General features: G+C 43.9%; 1 protein-coding gene across 1 annotated transcript in view; it reads right to left on the bottom strand.

The window, feature by feature from the left end:
- The window catches only part of LOC306698651 (unconventional myosin-IXAb-like), a 126364-nt gene extending 105741 nt beyond the window's left edge, over positions 1–20623 (bottom strand). Inside the window, exon 1 of the mRNA XM_079163067.1 lies at positions 20281–20623. The gene's annotated coding sequence lies outside the window, so the exon portion shown is untranslated. The remainder of the gene's footprint in view (positions 1–20280) is intronic.
- Positions 20624–21091: the final 468 nt, after the last annotated feature.

The raw sequence follows: 21091 nt of genomic DNA, 5'->3' as shown, positions 1-21091 counted from the left end.
TTTTCATTTTCAAATAATCAATGCAGAGATAAACTCAGATTTTCATTTCAAACTGCAGAGCTGTAAATGTCAAGAGGATGGAGCAGGTTAGGCCAAATTAGTTAACGTCAATGTTAACATCAAATTCATTTTCATCAAATTGAGAGTAAATATAAAGATGGGAAATAATTCAGAACGTACAGTAAAACAAAGCTTACTGCATTACTCACTCTGAGCTGCCCTTGTTATGATGACTGTCCATAAAAAGGTCAGGACCAATTAAACGCCCACAAAAGGATGCAATCCTCTTAACCCTGAATTTAAAACTGTTGTTTTTTTCTTTCCAATCATACCCAAAGGGCCTCAGGCTGAGTGATGTTTGCGGACTGACAGTTGCTCATGCATAATTTCCGCTCTGTAATGACTGGCAGGGCCGTGGCGTTTTTTGGAAAAGATCTAAGCAAAGCAAGTCTGGCCCTAATAATGGCCCTCACAGCGCTGGACCAGGAAGAACCAAACATGTCACGACCGGCAGGATGCGTGCACGTGTATCTAAGGAGAGCAGGAGATTACCCTTTTTGATGCAGATGCAAAACCTGGCTCCTAAAAACACAGGCTTTCGTGACCTTTGCTGAATGCAGTTTTGCAGGAGCTTTTTCAGACACAAAGTCATGTACAAAGCAGCGTGACACTTAAAGCGATTGTTTACTCCGAAACAGTTGACCAGCTTCTCTCTGCAGGCCTGTCACTGTTGGTTCACGTCAACAGGCTGCCACGCCTTGATTGTGGACGGACAAAACAGGTCAGCAGCCTAATGCGTGCATTTGTTTGGTGTTTGTGTGTGTAAAAATACATAAAAGCAGTTGCAGTCCTTGCGGACGGAGCCAAATGGCTTTTGAGATGAAGAGGTCTGCAGCGCGGGTTGCCTGAAACGCGACACCGGTCGCCGCACAGCCAGAAAAAGGCAAAGACAAGCAAAACCATGGGTGCCACAAGAATCACCAGTGGCATGTCTTTTAAACAAGCGATGGTATTTGACAATCAGCAGATGGGATGTCGAATTGCATGTTTGCGCCCACATTTTAGGCTCTGCCTTTGACAGCGGGTCTCAAACTTTCTGCAGATGTACAGGAATCTAAAATGACGTGCCGTCTGTTGGAGCACAAGCCTCCTTTTCCTCACCGTCTTTCTCTGGCTTTTATTCTCTTTGATCATTTTTTAGATCTTGAGAAAGCACAAGACGGTCCAGGAAGTACTGTGTCTTTATGTAGCGAGTGTGTGGAGGTCAGGGAGGTGGACGGGCTCATTACAGCATACAAGCTTCATACAGAAGACCGGAGTTCAGGCCCCTTTGCAGACCAACAACTAACGGTTACGATCCTTCCCGGCCATTAATTACGTGTTTTAGTTGTTTCACCCTCACCATAGCTTCACGTTTATTTGCCATAACCACAACCTTTCCTTAGCCTAAAGCTAAGGTGGGCTTCACTAAAGCCACTAATGATCGCACAACTTTCATCAGCAAAGGCTCTGGGGAGGTGCGACACATAACTCCTTGAGCCAAAAACGATGCATTCAAGAGCAGCCTGCAGTATTTGATAAGGGAACATGTATGCAATGCAATGCAAATTGATAGACATAAAAAAAAAATTATTAGCAATTTATATGTTTTTAATTCTCTTTTTTATTGTTTGCCTTAATGTTTTGCACCCAGGACTTAAAGCTGGACCATATAGCCCAAAATGTAACACACTTCTTGTTGGTCGTCTCAATGCTGCGTGCTAGTTAGTTAGCCAGCTAACTCCTGGTTAGCTTCATGCTAATTTGAATGGGGATAGGATCATTTAATCGTGCAGCTCGTCTACACTTTCCAAATGTTATTGGATCAAATTCATCAAAATTGGATCGTGAAACAAGTCGTTTTTGTGTGTCTTGAATGCATTGACGAGTAAGTAATTGTTGGATGATAATTTCCTCTATGGCACAGCTGAACAAGCCACGCTACCGGTAGGATAAGTGGATTGATTGCTCTTGATGATTGGTTGGTTGTAGTCTTTTCATGATAACTGCTGATAGCAAAGAGACAAAATTATCCTATTCTGTACAAAGGTAGGATGTACATACAGTACATAACGCATGGTGGTACAGATATGAAAGCACATCGTGGCCTTGATAGGAAACAACAGATGAAGAAGACAAGAGGCTCCGGGGGTTGACTCCGGTCAGAGTGAGTCACGAGAGACCAACCTTGGCAACATGCTTGTTAAGAGGAGTGGCGTCACTCAAGTGACGGGAAGAGGAGCCGTTATGTTCTCCGTGGTCAGCAAGGACGGACGGAGGAAGAGCAAAGACGAAGGTCTTTAAGGTTCATTTCAGTGTAACACAAAATACAGTTTAAGTCATTTAAAGAGCATTTTTACTAAACAAGTTGGGTATAAAATGTGTTGCACAGCAAGATTGGACAATGATCATACAAATCTCATTTGATGAGGGCTGGAATTAATAGGTTTCCCTAAAAGAGAACAACACATCTTACTTAAAAGTTCACATATAGTCCAAATATTCTTGGATGTCCAACGCATTCACTGAAGGACTATAAGCTTCATCCAAAAATCTGAGATCACTGAACAAAAATACAATGTTTGAGCTCTGACAAACTCCGTTGAAAGGCTTTCTAAACACTCTGAGGTGGAAGACCTCTCAGCCACACAAGGTGACGTGGTGAAGGAAATTAGGTGTTTCACTCGGGGAAACTGTTATCTGTAGGTGGTTAAATGGTAGCACCGTTTCCAAGCAATACCGTTTGACATTTTGATTTGTTTTCTGGAGGAAAAGCCTGTATTGTTTGTCTCAACCCCACCTATTGTGTGTGCCACACCTTGTGTTTCAGCAAATTCAACCAGTCTGCAGACACAATAACAATGTGAGGGCTTTTCTGCCCTACATTCACTTGTTCCCCTGTTCCCTCTTACCCTGAAATCCAAAAGGAAATGAGTCTCTAATTAGGGAAAGAGGAAGATGCTTCAAGGTCCTCTTTTCGTTCTGGTGAAACATGACACGATAAGAGGCGAAGGGGAAAACGCGGCACTGTGGTTGCTTTCACTTCCACCTCAGACATTTTAAGCCACAGAGATCTCTGCATTGTTTTTGCCCTCTTCCCATGAATCATTTCCTGTGACGATCACTTTGAATATGCAGACCAGCAAAAAATGTAGCAGGCCCTCTTCTGATAATTCACTGTTTCTGATCAGCACTGGACATTTTAATCGTGAGAAACCTGAGAGTCTGAACCTGCAGGACGGCCTAAATTACTCACAAGCCTCCCTGACAAGCTGCATTGTTGTCTCTGCCACTGCAGTGCTCTGAGCAGGTCAGACAGATGGGGGGGGGGCAGAAGAAACAACTGTCAAGTGCAGATCTGGGCTGTGGTGCAACGCCAGGTAATGACGGTGCTCTGCAGGATGCGAGACTGGTTCAACCCTTCATTAAGGCTCACGGGGCCGCCTCCAAATGAGACTGACTTTGAGGAGAAACACAAACTGAGGCTTTATTTAAGATGTCAAACACAACAAGGCCATGAAACGCAAAAGGACAGGATATACTCAGCACGCTGAAAGTCCAATGTTTACAAAAAGGTTTCCGAATCGGAATAGCCATCAAAAACACTGGCGAGCAGCTACAGGAAATGTAAGGTGCTTAGTTGGCGCTATTCTACAATAAAACAGGAATACACAACAACATATGAACACATTTGGTCAACGGATCTGTTTTATATATCTGAGGGAGTAATTGTACAAGCAGTGAGATGTTAGATGGATTACTGCATCATCCAGGGAAACCACTTCTTTTACCTTGACATGTTGTGAAGTGGAAAAACACACACATCACGCTAACGCGGATTGAGTGAATGTTGTTTCTCAGAGCTTGACAATCCACAACTACCATCGACAAAATCTGGGCCTCACTCTCCAACACAATAGTGCACTGCCAATAGGAAGTGGACGTAGTCAGCGTGACGTCACAAGTTGTTTGTGGACTTTCGTTTTGAAGCCTTGAGTTTGGCAATTTGGCCTTGAATTTTGCAACCAGAAGTGACACAATATGCTGAACAAGACATTTGTAGGCGACCAAAATGTCACAATTTACTTTCATAAACAGAAAACCCCAAAATGTCCAAGCTGTTTGACAAGCAAACAACAAAAAACGACAAAAGAAAAAAAGGGAACAAGTGAAATTGACCCGTCCCTGATATTTGGGAGTTAATTCTATAACCGATATGTCCTGAACAACTACAGTTTTAGGGCAACAGCGGGAATAGAGCTAGCAGCCGAATGTGGAGCTGATAGAGATTCTCATCTTCTCTCTGTGTTCAACTGATTATGTTATTGAGTGAAGACCTCTGGCACTGAACGCTCCACTGCGCCTCATCATTGAAAAATGGATGAAATGGCTGCAGAGACGGTGTTCAGTTCTCACCCTGGAGGCTAAGAGGGGGACACAAAAGGCTCCCTGGCAAAGACAACTCCAGATAGGGTCATAAATCAAGGTCTTACCTCAACGAGATCAGCGGCGCTGGTTACAGTTACTCACTTACACCTCAGATAAGATTCATGTAAAGAATTACATGATAATTACAACACTTAATTAAATGAGTTTGAGGCATTTAAATGCACAATATCCTCAGATTATGGGATTAGTAGTGTGTGACAAAAAATGTTTGGAACCAAATGAAATGACGCAACATTGAATATCAAAAACGGTCACGTTCTGAAATCTGGCATCAAGGCTTTTTGCTGAGGTCTTTTGCACCTCCTTTAATCACGTTTGATAAGTTTGGCTTCGTTTACTAAAAGGAACAATTGCAAATGTTGAGAATTATTTGCTTCCTTGATGAGAATTTAATGAAAACATCAATACCACACTCATATCTGTCCGTTAAATACGAACTGAAAAAGTTTAATGTGGGTTTCAAGAAATAGTCCGGCACGTAACCCTCTGTAAAAACCATCCTTCTTCTTTGGTGTCCTTATGGATTAAACAAATAAGATATTATGTTTTAATTAGTGATCTTTGGAGGTGCTGATAGTATGATTTAGTTAACTTTGGACGGAGCCAAGCTAGCCGTTTCCAGTTTTATGCTAAGCTAAGCTAACTGGCCGCTGGCTGTAGCTTGATTTTTACCATTCGGACATGAGACTTTAACATTTTAGAAGTTTGGCTTCTTTTGCTTTATGAAAAATAATGATTCATTATTGTAGCAAAAAACTGTTGAGTTTTGGTATCAGTACAGAAACTCAAGTATCGTATCAGCAATACTCAGCCCCCCACAAAAAAGCTCAACTGAGGTGAAATTCTCATCCTCTGAGCTACAGAAACCCTTCAAACACATCTCACTTTGCTTCTCCTGAAAGATGCCTGGCCCAATGATTATCCCTTCCTCAGTCACCATCTCTGCCCTCCAAATCCAATCCTGTACGGTTTAGATCACACAGAGGAACTGAATGCTCGGGGATTATATCACAGAAAACTCACAGCTGTACGCTCCCGACTCAGATTCCAGACTGAACTTGACCCTTCAAATAACTCGAAGGATGTTTTTAAGACCTTCATGTCGCCTGCAGACCAAATGTCTGTTTTCTGTCAGCTAGGCGGGGAAAAAAAAGAAAAAGTGTCCAAAGAGAAGAGGCAGTGAAGGGAAAGGGACAAATACAAAAAAAAAGAAAGAAAGTGGTGTCAAATTCTTCAGCTGCGCTTGCCAAATCCCGCTGGATGATGTCAGAGATGCTCAAATAAGATTATTAATACGGTAATGAGGCTTCATGGCCAACAGCTATTCCTGATTAACATTTAGACGCGTCACATTCACGATGACGTTTTAAAGAGCAAAGCTTCACTGAGGGTCCGTCTGCAGAGTTGGCCACCAGTCTGCTTCCTGCTCAGAGGGCCCTGAGGGAAGACGCTTGCTTTGTGCGAGTGTGTATGTCAGCATGTGTGTGTGTGTGTGTGTGTGTGTGTGTGTGTGGGGGTGTGTCTGTGGGGATATCAATGACGTGGATTAGGTACACTCCATTTAGTCCCAAGAATGCAGCCAATAGGCCAAACACATCTCCCACAAGGACAAGCCTCAGGGCACGCTTAAAACAGGGTGGGACCGAAGGTAGTCTCACACACACACACACACACACACACACACACACACACACACAATCACCACAACACATCCTCATCATCATATATATAACCATGTCTTCTCAGCCATTAACATGAAATCATACACATAGAAATACACACTCGCAGTGAATTTTCACACGCATGACCACGCAGAAATGAATAATACAGAAGACACGTGTGTGAATCCGCTCCGGCAGCAGAAAAGACGATACCATGCTCATCAATAAATCAGACACTGATGCGATGGGGTAATGGAGAGGAAGCCTGCTCCGCCATGACGGCCCTCTCAGGGAACTGACACGCTTTGCTCATGTGGAACATGCAGCGTTAAAGAAAGAGGAAGTCTACTGTGAGTAAAGGTGATCAAATGCAAGAGAAAACATATTAAAATGTAAATGTGTGAACTCCTCTTCCACTCCGCCATCACATTACTGTTTTTATACTGGATTGACTCCTTCGTTAAGCCCCGCCCCTCGCCGTTACTCCGTCAAGCTGTCAGAGCTACCGTGGAGCCCACACTGTCACCAACTGCTCTCACTGAAGAAATATTACATTTTTGGAAAGAGCTGTTTCAGAGAGCAGACAGAAGGGTCTATAATATGCGTGTTAAGGACATATCCAGGATGTCAAACTGATTCAGCAGTGAAAACAGGTTGAAAAGATAAAGACAGAAGCTACAGCTACAGATCACAGTGTCAACGTGAACCATCACGTCACCTGGAGGCCGAGACAGAGGACAAGGAAATTGAAGAACAACGCTATTCCTGCGAAGCCGGGTCTTTATTTACCGTTACAATCATTGAAAAGCAAACGCAGCACGTGTATACCTTCAGTATACCTTCAGCAGCTAGCATAGCATGGAAGTGTTAACGCTAGTGAATGATTTTTAGGGGGCGGGACTTAGTGAAGGGTCAGAGACAGAGCAAGTCAAGAACAGAGACAAATAACTGTCTAAACTTAGATATTTGCTCGTAGTCTGTTATCGTTTACCTGAGAGGATTTACTCACCGTATCAAACGACAGTCGAGTGACAAAGAGAGACTTGAGCTCTTTCCGCTTCCTTTAAAGTACGACCACAAACTCTCACCACCTTCAACACACTTCAACAAAAGATGAATCCAGCCACAGAGTGCGTCACAAAGTGCTGCAGCAACAACCGGCGATGAAGACGAGATGAAACTTCACATCAACAACAAACGTGTGCGAGCAACAGACAAAGACATCGGGTCGGGTTTTTAATGCTTTCTGCTTTGCGACAGTCCTAAAATGAGGAGAGTCATTGGTTCAACTGTGGGGCCTTCGAGACAGTGTTTCCTATGCTGCCATCCATCCATCTTCTAGGATCTGAAACCTCCTTCAACCTCTGCACTATTATATCAATAAGGTGGCGCTATACAATAGAAACCCCTCTCAAAATGTTTTAACAGGAACTGACATTATATCCATTAAGGTTGGATTTATTGTTGTACTGGATTGCATTTGTTTGAGCACCTAATAAACTGGTGACTGAGTGTAATTTTAATGTCGTCAATTACACACCTTTCTTATCATCATACATTGAAATTTCCTGGTAAAATGCACCATTTCTTATCTGTATCTTATTAATTTGTTGGTGAAACGACCCAGTTTTCTCCACATGGATCATTAAAATCATCTTACACACACACACACACACACACACACACACACACACACACACACACACACACACACACACACACACACACACACACACACACACACACACACACACACACACACACACACACACACACACACACACACACACACACACACACACACACACAAAACCCAACACGTGTCCAACACATTGCTGGCAAAAACCGAATCACTGCGCAGAACTGGCAACACACACTCCCATCATAAAAACAAAAGGCACATCTAACCACACACACACACACACACACACACACACACACACACTGTCCACAAGGCGATCTAGACACGTAGCACAGACGTCGTATCCCCTCCCCCTCCATCCCTCCATCCCTCCTTCCAGCCACCAAATCCACTTAGAAGCCAGTGAGAGAGTCTCTGATTGTTTTCTCTCTGGCAGCAGCTGCTCCGCCTGAATCTGTCTCGACCACCTAATCAACTGTCGGCCAGGCGGAGATGAACTGAAGAGGTGGGAGATTTAAATTTCCTTCAGCAATCAGCACGGCTCTCTGAGTCTCACACACAAGGGTAATGAATACGGGATTTGACGCAAGGATCCAATAGATTTGAAATGTAAATAAGTGATTTTTATTATTTGTATAAAAAAAAAAACACACAAAAGAAACAGATGGGCAAAACGAACCTCAACATAAACAGATGCAAATAATACGATAAAAACAAAAACAACAGTAAATTAACAAATAGTATAGGTGCTGAAACAGGAAAACTTATCTGATGCTGAAGGCGTTTTGCTTCTATGATGTTATCTTTTCTCAGAAGACTAAAGGTGCGAAACCTCATCTGCACACAGGAAGTGACATGTGTGGTACGGTGAAGACACTTGAGGGTTTTTCAATGTTGTCAAGTGAGGGAGCATCACAGTGGGAGGGGAATCAGCTTAAAAGGCCACGATGGAGGCTGCCATCTCATCTTCACAACCCAATATATGCACTAACGAGATTGCGTTTAATGCAAGCGCGCGCGCGCGCGCACACACACACACACACACACACACACACACACACACACACACACACACACACACACACACACACACACACACACACACACACACACACACACACACACACACACACACACACACACACACACACACACACACACAAAAGGAGCGAATCCATGCGGTTGCTCAGTGAACTAGAGGAACTGTTACAGATAAAACAACGCTGCAAATAACGCCAAATATATCAGGATTCTCTGTTTTTAAGGTTCTTTAATGAGAGGATTCTTTTCTGTTTTATAAATCATCGTGTATTTAATATTTTGAGGGTTTTGGACTGTTGGCTAGACAGAACAAGACATTTGCAGACATCTTGGGTTTCTGAGGAATTGTGATGGGCTATTTTGCAAAATGTTCTGCATGTATTAAATAAGCGATTTATTAAAAAATATAAATATCTGACAGTATCATTTGCAGCCCTACCTGCAATGAATCCTAACCTTTGTAGTCACATGTTGAATTCATGACTGTGAGCTTTCATTTTTAAGCGAGACTGTTACTTGCTCATGGATTTCACTTTTGATTTGTCAGGGATTAACGGTGTGTTATTTTTTCTCATAACAGTCACGCAGCCTCGCTTTAAGGTTTTCATGTCATTTGTTCCTCCCTATATATGAACACTTGCAATATCAAGCAATGAATCAAACATTACAAAACACAACTACAAACACCTTTATGTGAGCAGAACATGTTACATTATGTAAAGAAACAGGATTCTTTAATTAATAGTAGATATTATTACTGGTAATTTATGAATTTAACAGAGACTGGGAGACAAAGAAGTGGCATGAATGTGGACCTAGGTTATTAATCGTGTGTGTGCGTGTGCGTGTGCGTGTGTGTGTGTGTGTGTGTGTGTGTGTGTGTGTAGAGCGTGTCATGACTCAAAGACCCTTCATTCACACCCATGTAGCAACAGCAGGCCAGTTTTCACACCCTGCTCCGACTTAAATGAAACCCTACCGCGCTCACCTTGACCTTAGCTTTTTAACACACACCCACGCACACACACAAACACACACACACACACACACACACTTTCCCCCCCCCGGTGAGACTTATCAGCACCGTGACAACAGCCAACCGCATCGCGGCTCCTCAGAAACGACGAGCCAATCGCCCGCCTCCCTTCGTTCTCCACCGACCAATGAGAGAGCTCTCGTGTGCGGCTCGCTTTACACGAGCAGCTTTCATCATTGTTCCAGATGAGACGGTGGAGCTGCTGCCTCAGAGGGAACGGAGAGCTTTTCATTAACACAACAGCAGCCTGAGACTCCCTGATGTCGCTCCTTATTCATTATCGATGAGTCCACTGTGCTTCCCCGACTGCTCCTTTAAGATGTTTGTTCTCACTTTGTATTGGTCCATGTTGAGTTTGTTTACATGTCTTGTATTTCGTCTTTGTTTCATTACATTCTATTGAGTAACGATTATTTCCATTTTTTGATTACATCTGTCAATTATTTTCTCTCACGACATATTCAGATGTTTTGAATCATCAACCTAAGCCTCAGAAAACCAGAAAATATTCACATGTGAGAAGCTGAAACTAGTGAAAAATGCTTCATTTTCCTTCTTTTATATTGATCGACTAATCAACTAAACTGCTTCAGCTCCATTGTTTGATATTATCACAAGTATCATTCAAACATTTCAATATTACTGAAGCCAAATTAAAAGATTTTCGCCTCCAATACTGCATCTTACAATATTGCAGTAAGATGAATCTTTTGATATGTTGTTGACAAAGCCAGCCGTCAGCTACAGATCGGGAATAAGAGGAAAAACAACGACACAACTGAAGATCTCACAAAATGTGAGGAAAACTGTAAAGCTTCATCACACCTAAAAAGACTGAAAATATGCCTCTTTTTACTGAGTCTGAACATAAATATAAGAATAATCTCTCTTACCTGAAGCCGAGTCAATAAATAGAGAGAAACACCTCTGTGAAGCTCACCAGCAGTGACCCTGAGTGTTACCAACTAGCTGCTTATTTAAGAGCGAGCGAGTGAATCTGGCTCCTAGCAACTGGGGATGAAGAGGTATGTAGCCAGTCAAGACCATGAGTGACGAATGAGTGGCTGAATGAATGAATGAATGAATGATGAAGAGAAAAGGTGGAAGAAGGAGCCAGCTTTAAATCCCTGCAGAGAAGGCTGATTGCTTCCCGATACATCCGTGCCCGCAGCTGAAATGTTTCCTTTGGTGGAAGTGTTCTCTGAGCACAGATCTGAAAACATCATCAAGATCCGTCCACCTGTCCACCTGTCCTATCACACTATATTTAATAATTGAAAAGACTGAACGCATGTAACCAGCGTGTTGCTGGACTTTCGTAGGAAAGCTTTTAGGAGAAACTTTGACTGAAGACCGCATACAACTCTTTGTATGAGGAAACGTAGAAAACAGCAGGAGCCACAAACACATGTGATGAAAACATGTGGGTCTCCATTGTTGTGGTGAGCGTTTATGAAGGCCAGACACAAAGACATCATCAGCTAACAATGTTCATAAAGAACGAAGAAAGATGTGGTACTTCATGTTAAACAGCATAATCACATGTTCATAGCTCCTCCTCCACATTTACCTAAAATTAGATAATAGTGGCTTGTTTACATTTTAGGCAAATTTGCTGCCACTCTCCTCCAGAGAACCACGACGAGTCTCTCGTCTTCTTTACAGGACAGCGACACAAACGTTAACAAGACAGAGGAGAAGATGTCGGAACCTGCAGCGTCCGATCTGCACATCATGTGACTTTGAGCCACTGAACCACCGGCTCCCGCCTGCTATATTCGTACTGTGGCGTCCCAGTTTAGAGCCGAGCACCAAAGCAGGACGGACTGCAGGACGGAGCAACTTTCAGACAACCTTGGCAGAATGACTAAGCTGTTCGGGCCAGAAGAACAGAGACAGGAAACGAAGGAGAGACACAGAGTAAATGTATGGAGCTGGGGGGTTATTTGGATGTTTTTGATCCAGGCGACAATAAGACACTTACATTTTGGCACAAATGCCAAAGTCATACTTATATGAACATACTTCTGTTTATTCAACAGCCATACAAGAAGCGAAATTAAGGCAGAGTACTTTCCCAATTAACCACATGGTCTATAAAACGTCAGAGAATGTGAACGATGTCCCTTAAAGCCCGAGGTGACGTCTTCAAACGTCTTTATTTTGCCAAACCAACAATCCAAAAAAGCCAAAGACATTCAGTTTACGATCAAATAAAACAAGAGAAAGAGCAGGAAATCCTCACAACTGGGAAGCTGGACCTGGATGTTTGTGCTCGAAAAAAGTGACAAGATTAAGACTTGAATCAGGAAACACCTGATGAAGGAAAATGTAAACAAGACCTGACAGAGCAATGCAACACTTTGGTGCTTTGACAGTTTTTGATGCTTGATGAGACACGTTTCGGTCAGACCTCCTAAAAGTGTTGAGGTTTGCTGAAATGAAGAGAGGCTTTAAAGCACTGGCATTGAGACATCAGACTTCATTTGGTGCTTCATCAAACATGAGTGCCACACCCAAGTCCTCCGGTCGCAGACTGCTTTGTTCTGGCTCTGGCCACTGCTCTCTCTCTCTCCGTCTCTCTCTCTCTCTCTCTCTCTCTCCGTCTCTCTCTCTGTCTCTCTCTCTGTGTCTCACACACACGCACTGCCAACGGCATAATGCAACAAACCAGTGGCAGACAGCAGGTCACACGCTCGTTGCTGTATTCAAATTCCTTTCGCGTGTACGTCCGCTGCCAGCGCTCCTCAGCAGGCCGTCAATTTGGCTGCGAGTCCCGGCCAGTCCACGGTGACGGAAACCAGACGCCGCACAGACGGCACAAATGTGAGACGAGCGCTTATTAAAAGACAACAGCTTCCAGGGGGAAGTGACACGAGCGCTGGATAACGCAGCCTCCCGAGTCTGCAGGCCCAGGCTGTCAAAAAAATGTTAAGACCTGAGCCACAGACACGAGCGAGATGTGACATTATCGGCTGCCTCAAAACCCCAAAATGACACGGTGCTAATTGCAGAGGGGCGAGAGTTTATCTTCCTACTGATTTACCCTCAGAGGCGGGTTTTTTTTTCACAGGCTGGCTTTAGGGGAAAAGTGGCTTGCTGAGCTAGATCTGTCAATCTGAGCTGCAGCTCCATCAATCAGCTGGCAACACAGTGAGACAAACAATGCAGCCTCAGCAGCACAGCTGACAACATGCACTTCAAGGCACAAGCGAGCTTTTGGGCTCATCCACGACTGGTTTCCATCATCCTTTCCACACGCAAATTACAGCTGAAGTATAAATCGGAATGAATAGCAATTTGAGATGTTTCAGTACTGTTTGTGCATCGCATCCTCTGAGCCTCCTGCCATTGTTTTCTTTTGGTTCCAGCTGCAGCAGTCATGGTTTGGCTCCTGCCTGCGCTCAGCTGCCCGACGCTGAATTAAGAAAAAACTAAAAACAGCTTCCTGAGTTGGTAAACAAAATAATTAATGAGATATTTTATTCATTGCTGCAGGGAAAATTCCTTTTTCTTGTCTTTAGACCTCGGAGTGCAGGGTCAGCTGTCACACTGTGACCTCGAGGCTTTTAGGGATTCAGAGAACTGATCAGAGACACTTCAGCTCGGCAGATGACTGCCGGCTGAATGCTTGGGGTCGTGTGGATCATGTGGACGGGATCTCTGAGCAACCAAACCACCCAGAAGTCAACAAGAAGAGGGAGATAAAATAGAAAGACTTTTAGGGAAGTTACGGTTTCATATAGCTTGGCTCTTAAACCTCCAACATATTTGACATACAGGAAAAATAAACTACTGTAAAACACAACAATCATAGCAAAATTCTTCTAAAAACATTATTAGTTATGTAAATAATGCCTTCTGAAGAAGAAAAAACTGATCGTTGTGTTTTTAGGATAGTATGTGATACTTTAAATAAGGGCTCTTGGCAAACATTTTATCCATTCTATGTAATCTATTAAAACTGCATTGACTGCAATTGGGGGCTTTTGACAGGATCCCAATACTCTGGGATTTAAAGACATTATTCTGAAGCACCAATTTAAACAGAAAATAATTATTTTAAGTAATTAGAACAAATCTTGTTCATCAGCAAGAAGCGTGAATAATTGTGTGAAGAAGGCAAAGAGTATTAGCTAATCAGAGGGGCTGCTCTTCACGGAATAAGGGTGGGGAAACATCAAACTACCGGAAATAAGAACGAACAAAAGAGGTAATTTGGCATGCAGATCAGAGACAGTAAATAAGAAGTGGACGTAGTGACCATGACGTCATCAATTTTTGTGGGTTGCCGTTTTGAAGCCTTGAGTTCGGCATTTTGGCCGTCGCCATCTTGGTTTATGGCCGATGCCATCTTGGCTTTTTGCAACCAGAAGCGACACGAAAGGGTGTCGTTAAGTACCACTGAACGCTGGACAAGACATTTTAAGGCAAATAAAATAATTACAGTTAACCTCCATGAACTGAAAATATGGTGTTAAAGGGTTAAAGTTGTAAGACAAAAACTCGGACAACTCCCTGACCAGACAACGCCGTGGTAGCGACCTGTCAATCACCACGTAGCCCCGCCCTAAAGCATACCCTGCTTTATGGTTTATCTTAATAAATGGACCATCATTTACTAAATGAACATCATGCTGTATTGAAGAAGACTTGAAACTAGAGATTGAGACCATAAACTCATGTTTACGATGTTTACTGAGGTAAGAAATCAAGAGAGAAGTAGAGTCGTTTTCTCATAGACTTCTATACAACCAGAGGAGTCGCCCCCTGCTGGCCATTAAAAATAAAACAAGTTCAAGGCACCTTTGCTTTGGCTTCACTTTTCAGACCCGCAGGTTTCCGCCTGAAGTGGATGACAGGTCTCTTCAACATTTCCAAAAAAACTCTCTTGCACAGTGATTGCTAGTGTGTCAGTGGTTACGCTACCTGGTGCCAGTGGCCTACCCAATTATATACAGAAGCTAGTAGAGGGATATACAAAAAGGCTAGAGGCATAGTCCTATATTCTGCAGAGAGGGCCTGTTGGCTGGTTGATTTAAAAGGAATCCCTCAACATGTATTAACGCCTAGACTCTTTCTCATAATCATCCCTGTCAAACTCTCTGCTCTTGTCTCTCCATCTGTGATCAGCCAAGCAGGACGAAGCGTGGCGATGCCGCTCTTTGCCCCGGGATGTGCCCGGGGGGGTGACGGATCAACGCCCTCACCAGCTGCTGCCTGTTGCACTAAACACAATCAAGACTTGCTCCCTCCGACTCTCCACGTCAAAATAACTTCAGCAACAGAACCACGGCATTCGCACAACGACAAAATCTTTTCGTTTATGCCTAAAGCAGCGACAGCCATCGAACGAGGTTAAATGAATAATACAAAAGAGATGTGAGAAGCAATAATGGATGCAGAAATTCACAGAGGGCTTTGAAGAGCCGGAGGAATAACAAGCAGCAGCGCCCTGTTAAGAATCAAGCCATGTTGGAATCAAAAGGACTTCTGCTATCGTGCTAACAATCCGCGCCAGTGACACATATTATACTGCAGCAACTCCTTTGAAGGAGACTGTGGAAAAAGTGAAAGTGATCCTAATACTGTTGGACAGCCGCACAAGAGAGAGGTAGGATTTCTAGCCGGCTTGTCTTTTTTCTTTTGGACATAGTTTCTTTGAGTGTGAAGCCCAACAAGGAGAATGTGTTTGTGAATTAACCTCGTCTGTGGATGAAGGCTTCAGAGAAAGAAAGAAAAGGAGCGTCTGTGTGCGGTCGTCTGATTCCGACAGCGGTCAATGTGACGGAGGTCACTTTAACACTTAAAAGACTTGAGGCGTCAACACTGTGACTAAACACTTCCTGTCACATGAGTGTCACAGAGGTCAGCGGGTCAACGGGGCGAGCAGCATAAACGGCAGAAGTGTGTCGGCAGGATCCTTTTCAGATGCTTAAAATTACTGAGCATTCTCTATTTCAATGTTCAAGCTGCGTGCATGTGTATAATCAAGCGTGTTTGTTAGGAGCAATAAAAGATAGTTTGAGTAGAAAGAATGTGACCAGATGTGGCCGAAGTACATGAGCAACATCCATCAAAGAAGTGGCTCATGGTGTATTTTGCATTTCCGGGGAAATGTTGATGATCTGTTTGTTTTTTCTTCATTCATAGTGTGAACTTATCAAACCGGGATAACATGAAATAAGGCCGGCATTATTCTTTACACTTGACTTTCTTACCATGTCTGTGGCGTACTGATTGCTTTTGAAGATATGTGTCTTGAAATAAAAACAGGTGAGGAGTACATACATTCATTTAAAAAAAGAAAAATGATTTCCTAGAACAGCTGCTGTGTTGCTCAAACAGAAGTAAATAATGCGTTTGTTGGGGACTATTTTCAGCTGTGGATTTGTGTATTTGCTGCAGCAGGAGGATGTGGGTGGGATTAAGTCAAAATAATAATGGCCGAGTGAAGGAAGGCTAATTTGAGTGTTGTAATAGTTTTTGGTTAACAATGGAGCTTTATGGCACAGAGCAATAAGATACATCCAGCTTTGGGTACCCAGACAATACTTGTTTCTATGATCAATTCCTCGCTGGTTTTGTTTTTTCCATCAGATTTGTTGACAACAAGTAAAATATGGAATCTCAACAGATGCCCTCTAAATAGCAAGATGTATTTAATATCCACAATGTCACATGTTGGTGTCCATCAGAGGCAAACAGCAAATGCTCACGTTACAACTTGGCACAGCTGTATGACAAACATGCAGAGGAAAATGCATACAAAGAACAGGAAGACACGTCGATTACTCCACTGATAGCGGCCTCAATTGTCCAGAATGCATTGCAGCCTCGTGATTGTTTTTGTTTTTTTAATGAGGGCTGTGAGACTTTTCTTCTCTCACTATCACTATCACAATCACAACAGCTCCACCCAAACAACGTATCAACCATGCAGCTCAATGCAACCGGATCAGGCTCAGGTCACTGGGAAGTGTTGAAAAGCATTCTGGGAAAATCACTCTCTGCAGTGCGAGCAGATGAATGAGGAAAAGAGGTACAACTGGAGAGTAAATTAAAACGCTCCTTGTATGCATTTACACATCACAGATCAAAGATACAACAGTGTACAAAGCAACAAAGGCTTCCCTTTGAATGTGTAAAGAATGAAACTGTCCGTCTGACTGCTGTTAGGAGAGGTTTGAAGGAGTTGATCCATAGAAAAACATTACCTGGATACCAAGGAACAATAATGTTGACGCCAGTGATAACAATGGAAACCTGACTGCTTTACTGTAGAGTCTTCTCAAGTCCTCTTGTCTGTGTCAGGACAAAGACAGACGCTATATAAGATGCCCAACACACACACACACACACACCACCATTGTGGAAGGCTCTATAAATACACCTGGTTAGAGATGCATATAGGCACACTGACATGGTATGTGAGACATTGACCTCATCCTGGTATTGTCTTTCATGAAGCCTTGAGCGCTGCGGCAGCAGGTTGGAGCGTGATCTGACTGCTCGAGCGAGGACACTGGGATCCAGTGGCAACAAGAGAAAAAACATTTCTCTTAAAGACATCCGTTCAAGAGGTCAGACGAAACAGAAATGCGGGTCAGCGAGCTTCTTCAGCTCCTGCCTAAATCTGCTGATGAGTTTATCTTCGTCATCTGACACAGACTTCATCATCAGAGCTTGTAGATTGTGATACATCTGTGAGAGAAGTGTTTGAATGTCAGTGATAAAGGTCAGCTATGAGATCATATAGGACAGTTGTTTTTCCATTCAAAATATCAAAGAGAACACCTTCCTGTGACTCCAGTGTGGAACATACAATTCACGTCGCAAAAATATCATCACAAGATAACTGGGAAAACAATTCTAGTACTAATTCATAGGACACAAGGTTGGCAATTCGGTGCAAACTAACTCATTTGGTTTAGATGCTTCTCAGTCAGCTTTCAATGTGACTCAAAGCAAGCCGACCAAAGATGATGTATAGATGTTTTGGTTTTAGCATGAATTCAAAGGCTAAACTGCATTAAATCCATGTATTGATCATTAACTGTCAAGTAAGCCATCTTTTAAGTGGCCTTTTGTATTATATTTGGCAACAGCGAGTGCGGAGATTTAACCTGATCAACGTTCAGTCACATCGATGCACCAAAGTAAGTCTCTTTACTTGATTTGTTTCTCCTCGTTCTGGATCAAAGGTACTGTATGTATGGACCCAACGGACCTCAAGTGGTTCAGATGGACATCCTACGATGTTGAAGGAGAAGGACAGCATCGTTAACGCTAAAGAAAATGTCGGTAGCGTCCTCAAGCGGCTCCAGAAAAAGAGGCTTTCGTTCTATATGAATTATTCAAACGAATGACATTCCAATTCAAAGCCCCCTCATCCCCGTGTGCGATTAGCTGTTGTGGTGTTCATATTGACTGTGACTGGGTAGAACATGTGGATGCTCTCCTTCTGCCGGGACGTCTTCATCCGTCACACGATGAAGACGTGTTTGGAGCCGCTCTGCTTCGCTCACGAGCGCGTTCGCCGGGGCGGCTGGAGCTGTCAAAGCAATGTTTTCAGTCCTCCTCTCAAGAGCTTTGCCAATTACATAACAACCCGAATGAAATGTTAATGTCAGCAAAGTTCACATCGCGTTAGGGGGAATTCTCCCCCCTGACTGAATCAGCAGCCGGGGAGTCCGACGAGGCGACCCGGCTTTTCAAAAACGCCGCACCTGTAATGACTTTATCCCCCGTGGCGTTTCGTGAGCATTGCCACACATGCAGCCAACGGCTCCTCAGCGCTGTGGCTGAGCCGGAGAAGGAGGAGCTTTTTGGGCGTGTGGACAGAGACCTCGGGGGCCACTGCTGGTCTGGTCTGGTCTGGTCTGGTCTGGTCTGGTGTGGCCGAGGCCATGCAGGCCTGTTTCAACAGGTCAACCGACCGCTGCTGCTTTGCTGAGTCGCTCAACTGTGATTAGGTAAATCCACCAGAACTGCTTTGCTCTATCTGCCTTTAGAGGTGCCATTATTTCCTTCCCCCATATCCCAGACTGATTTTTTTTTCCTCATTTACGATATCAAAACACTTAATTATGTGGAGCACTTTGGAACACAATGGTTTTCTGCTTCAAAGCCGACATGTAAAGGCTTCACTTTATATGTTCTGACACTCAAATTACCCACCTCTTCATCATCAGAGATGTGATTTATCTGTTCTATAAGAATCCATTCATTGTTTGGTCAGAAAACAGTAGAAATACCCAAGTTGACAACTACAAATTGCTTTTTTTGTCCGTCTAGATGTCCAAAAGCAAAATATATTTAGTTTAATATCATAACAGCATGACAAAGCAAACAGGCAAATAGTCACACTTGAAACCAGTGAATGTTTTGGCAAAACAACTGACGTTACGAATACTTGACTAGTTGCACATTTTAGTGATATGACAACAAGACGTGTTAAGTCTGTGGGTTGTGACCCCACAGCAGCTTTCACGACAATACACTAAACAACATGAACCTCCATCCGCAGCAACACATAGTGTTGAAGTATAAGTGCACAGCAGATGAACATGATGTCCAGTTGTAAAATATATATATATATATATATATATATATATAAATACATTTTAAAAAGCCTCAGCCATGTTATCAGGCAGCAGCGGTGTGATGTAAGCAGACGAAACGCCTCACACATGACGAAGAATGTCACAACCGTCCGTCACAGCTCTCAACACCGCGTAGTAATGTGGCGCACACACACACACACACACACACACACACAAAGCTCTGCAGCCTTTTTTACAGCCCCATTCAGAGCCCCAACCTTCCTCTGCGACAATAAACCCAACCAGCTCTGGATGAATCGAGCTCTTAACAGCATCATCATCATCATCATCCATTTATACCAGTGCGTCACGTTTATTTCTACTGCTGCACCGTGTCACACTCACGCGGAGACCCAAACCGCAGCCCAGATGTGGCGTCCAGCATACACCGGGGCCACATCTGTAACGGCACATTAACGCATTATGTAAGAAGAAAGGAAACAGTGTGACATTTATCCGAGGCGGCGGCGATGGAGGGGTGAGGTGAGGAGGAAGGTGGGAGAGAGGGGGGGGGGGGAGGCTGGAGCCCTGGGTGCGTGCATGGGCTGCTGGAGGGTATTCTGACCATGCCGATCCATTTATTTCCCAATCACACCCGCTACGTGGTGTGATGTCCCGTTTGAATGGGGGGGGGGAGCAGGAGGCTGCATGCAGCTGATGGCACATTGACAGACAGCGAGCGACCCGTAAAAACGGAGGCTTGACATTCCGCACCACGAGCTCCGCTGGTTCCGTTTTACTGACAGCAAAATGCAAACACTAGGAGGACTTTGAGGGGAGAGAGGAGAAATAAAAAGAGGGGCTTACCTCCTCCACTGTGCCGTCAGTCCTCTGCTCCGTAAACCTCCCCGCTACGAGCCCTCTGTTCTGACGAGGAAGAGCAGCAAGCCGCGCGCCTCCTGTCCGAAAAGCTTGGGGTGTTTTTTTTTTTTACCGCAGGGAAACGCTGTCGTGCGTAACAGTCCGCACCACGTATCCCGCCGCACAAATCTCCAAATCTGCTGTAGATATGATCCAGTGTTTTCTGTTTTGCTTATTTCTGTGTGCGTGTGTATGTGCGCGTGTGTGTGTCGTACTCCTGAGAGCTTCTGTTTTGGGTGCTCCCGTCACGTCGTCCTCCTCTCACAACTCCCCTCTCTCTCTCTCTCTGTCTCTCTCTCTCTCTCTCTCTCTCTCTCTCTCTCTCTCTCTGTCTCTTTTTCTTTTCGTCCACAATCGCCTGCCTGTCGTATCGCGCGTGCACTCGCGCTGCGCGTCCACGTCATGGCCGTAGGGGTGGGAGCTATATCTCAGTTGTAATGGGCGGGTGGGATTTGGCTCCATAAGGACCCTCCTCTGTGTGAAATAACTGTGATTGTTTTCAAGTGAAATGTCAATTAAATTAGGATTTTTCTTTTTTTTTTTCCATTTATGTTAGTTTTCTTCAACAGAGTGATCATGTAGGATTCGATAACAGGCATTGTCACTCAGCACATGACTGACATGACATATGGGGGTGTGGCCAAAACCGAGGACACCCCCTCCCCAATGCACACACACACACACACACACACACACACACACACACACACACACACACACACACACACACACACACACACAGATGCATGTGGGGGAT

The sequence above is a fragment of the Pholis gunnellus genome (assembly GCF_910591455.1).
Source record: "Pholis gunnellus genome assembly, chromosome: 7".
NCBI classification, from domain to species: Eukaryota; Metazoa; Chordata; class Actinopteri; order Perciformes; family Pholidae; genus Pholis; species Pholis gunnellus.
The sequence above is the reverse complement of the archived record's forward strand: the minus strand, read 5'-3'. Positions and strand labels throughout refer to the sequence as shown.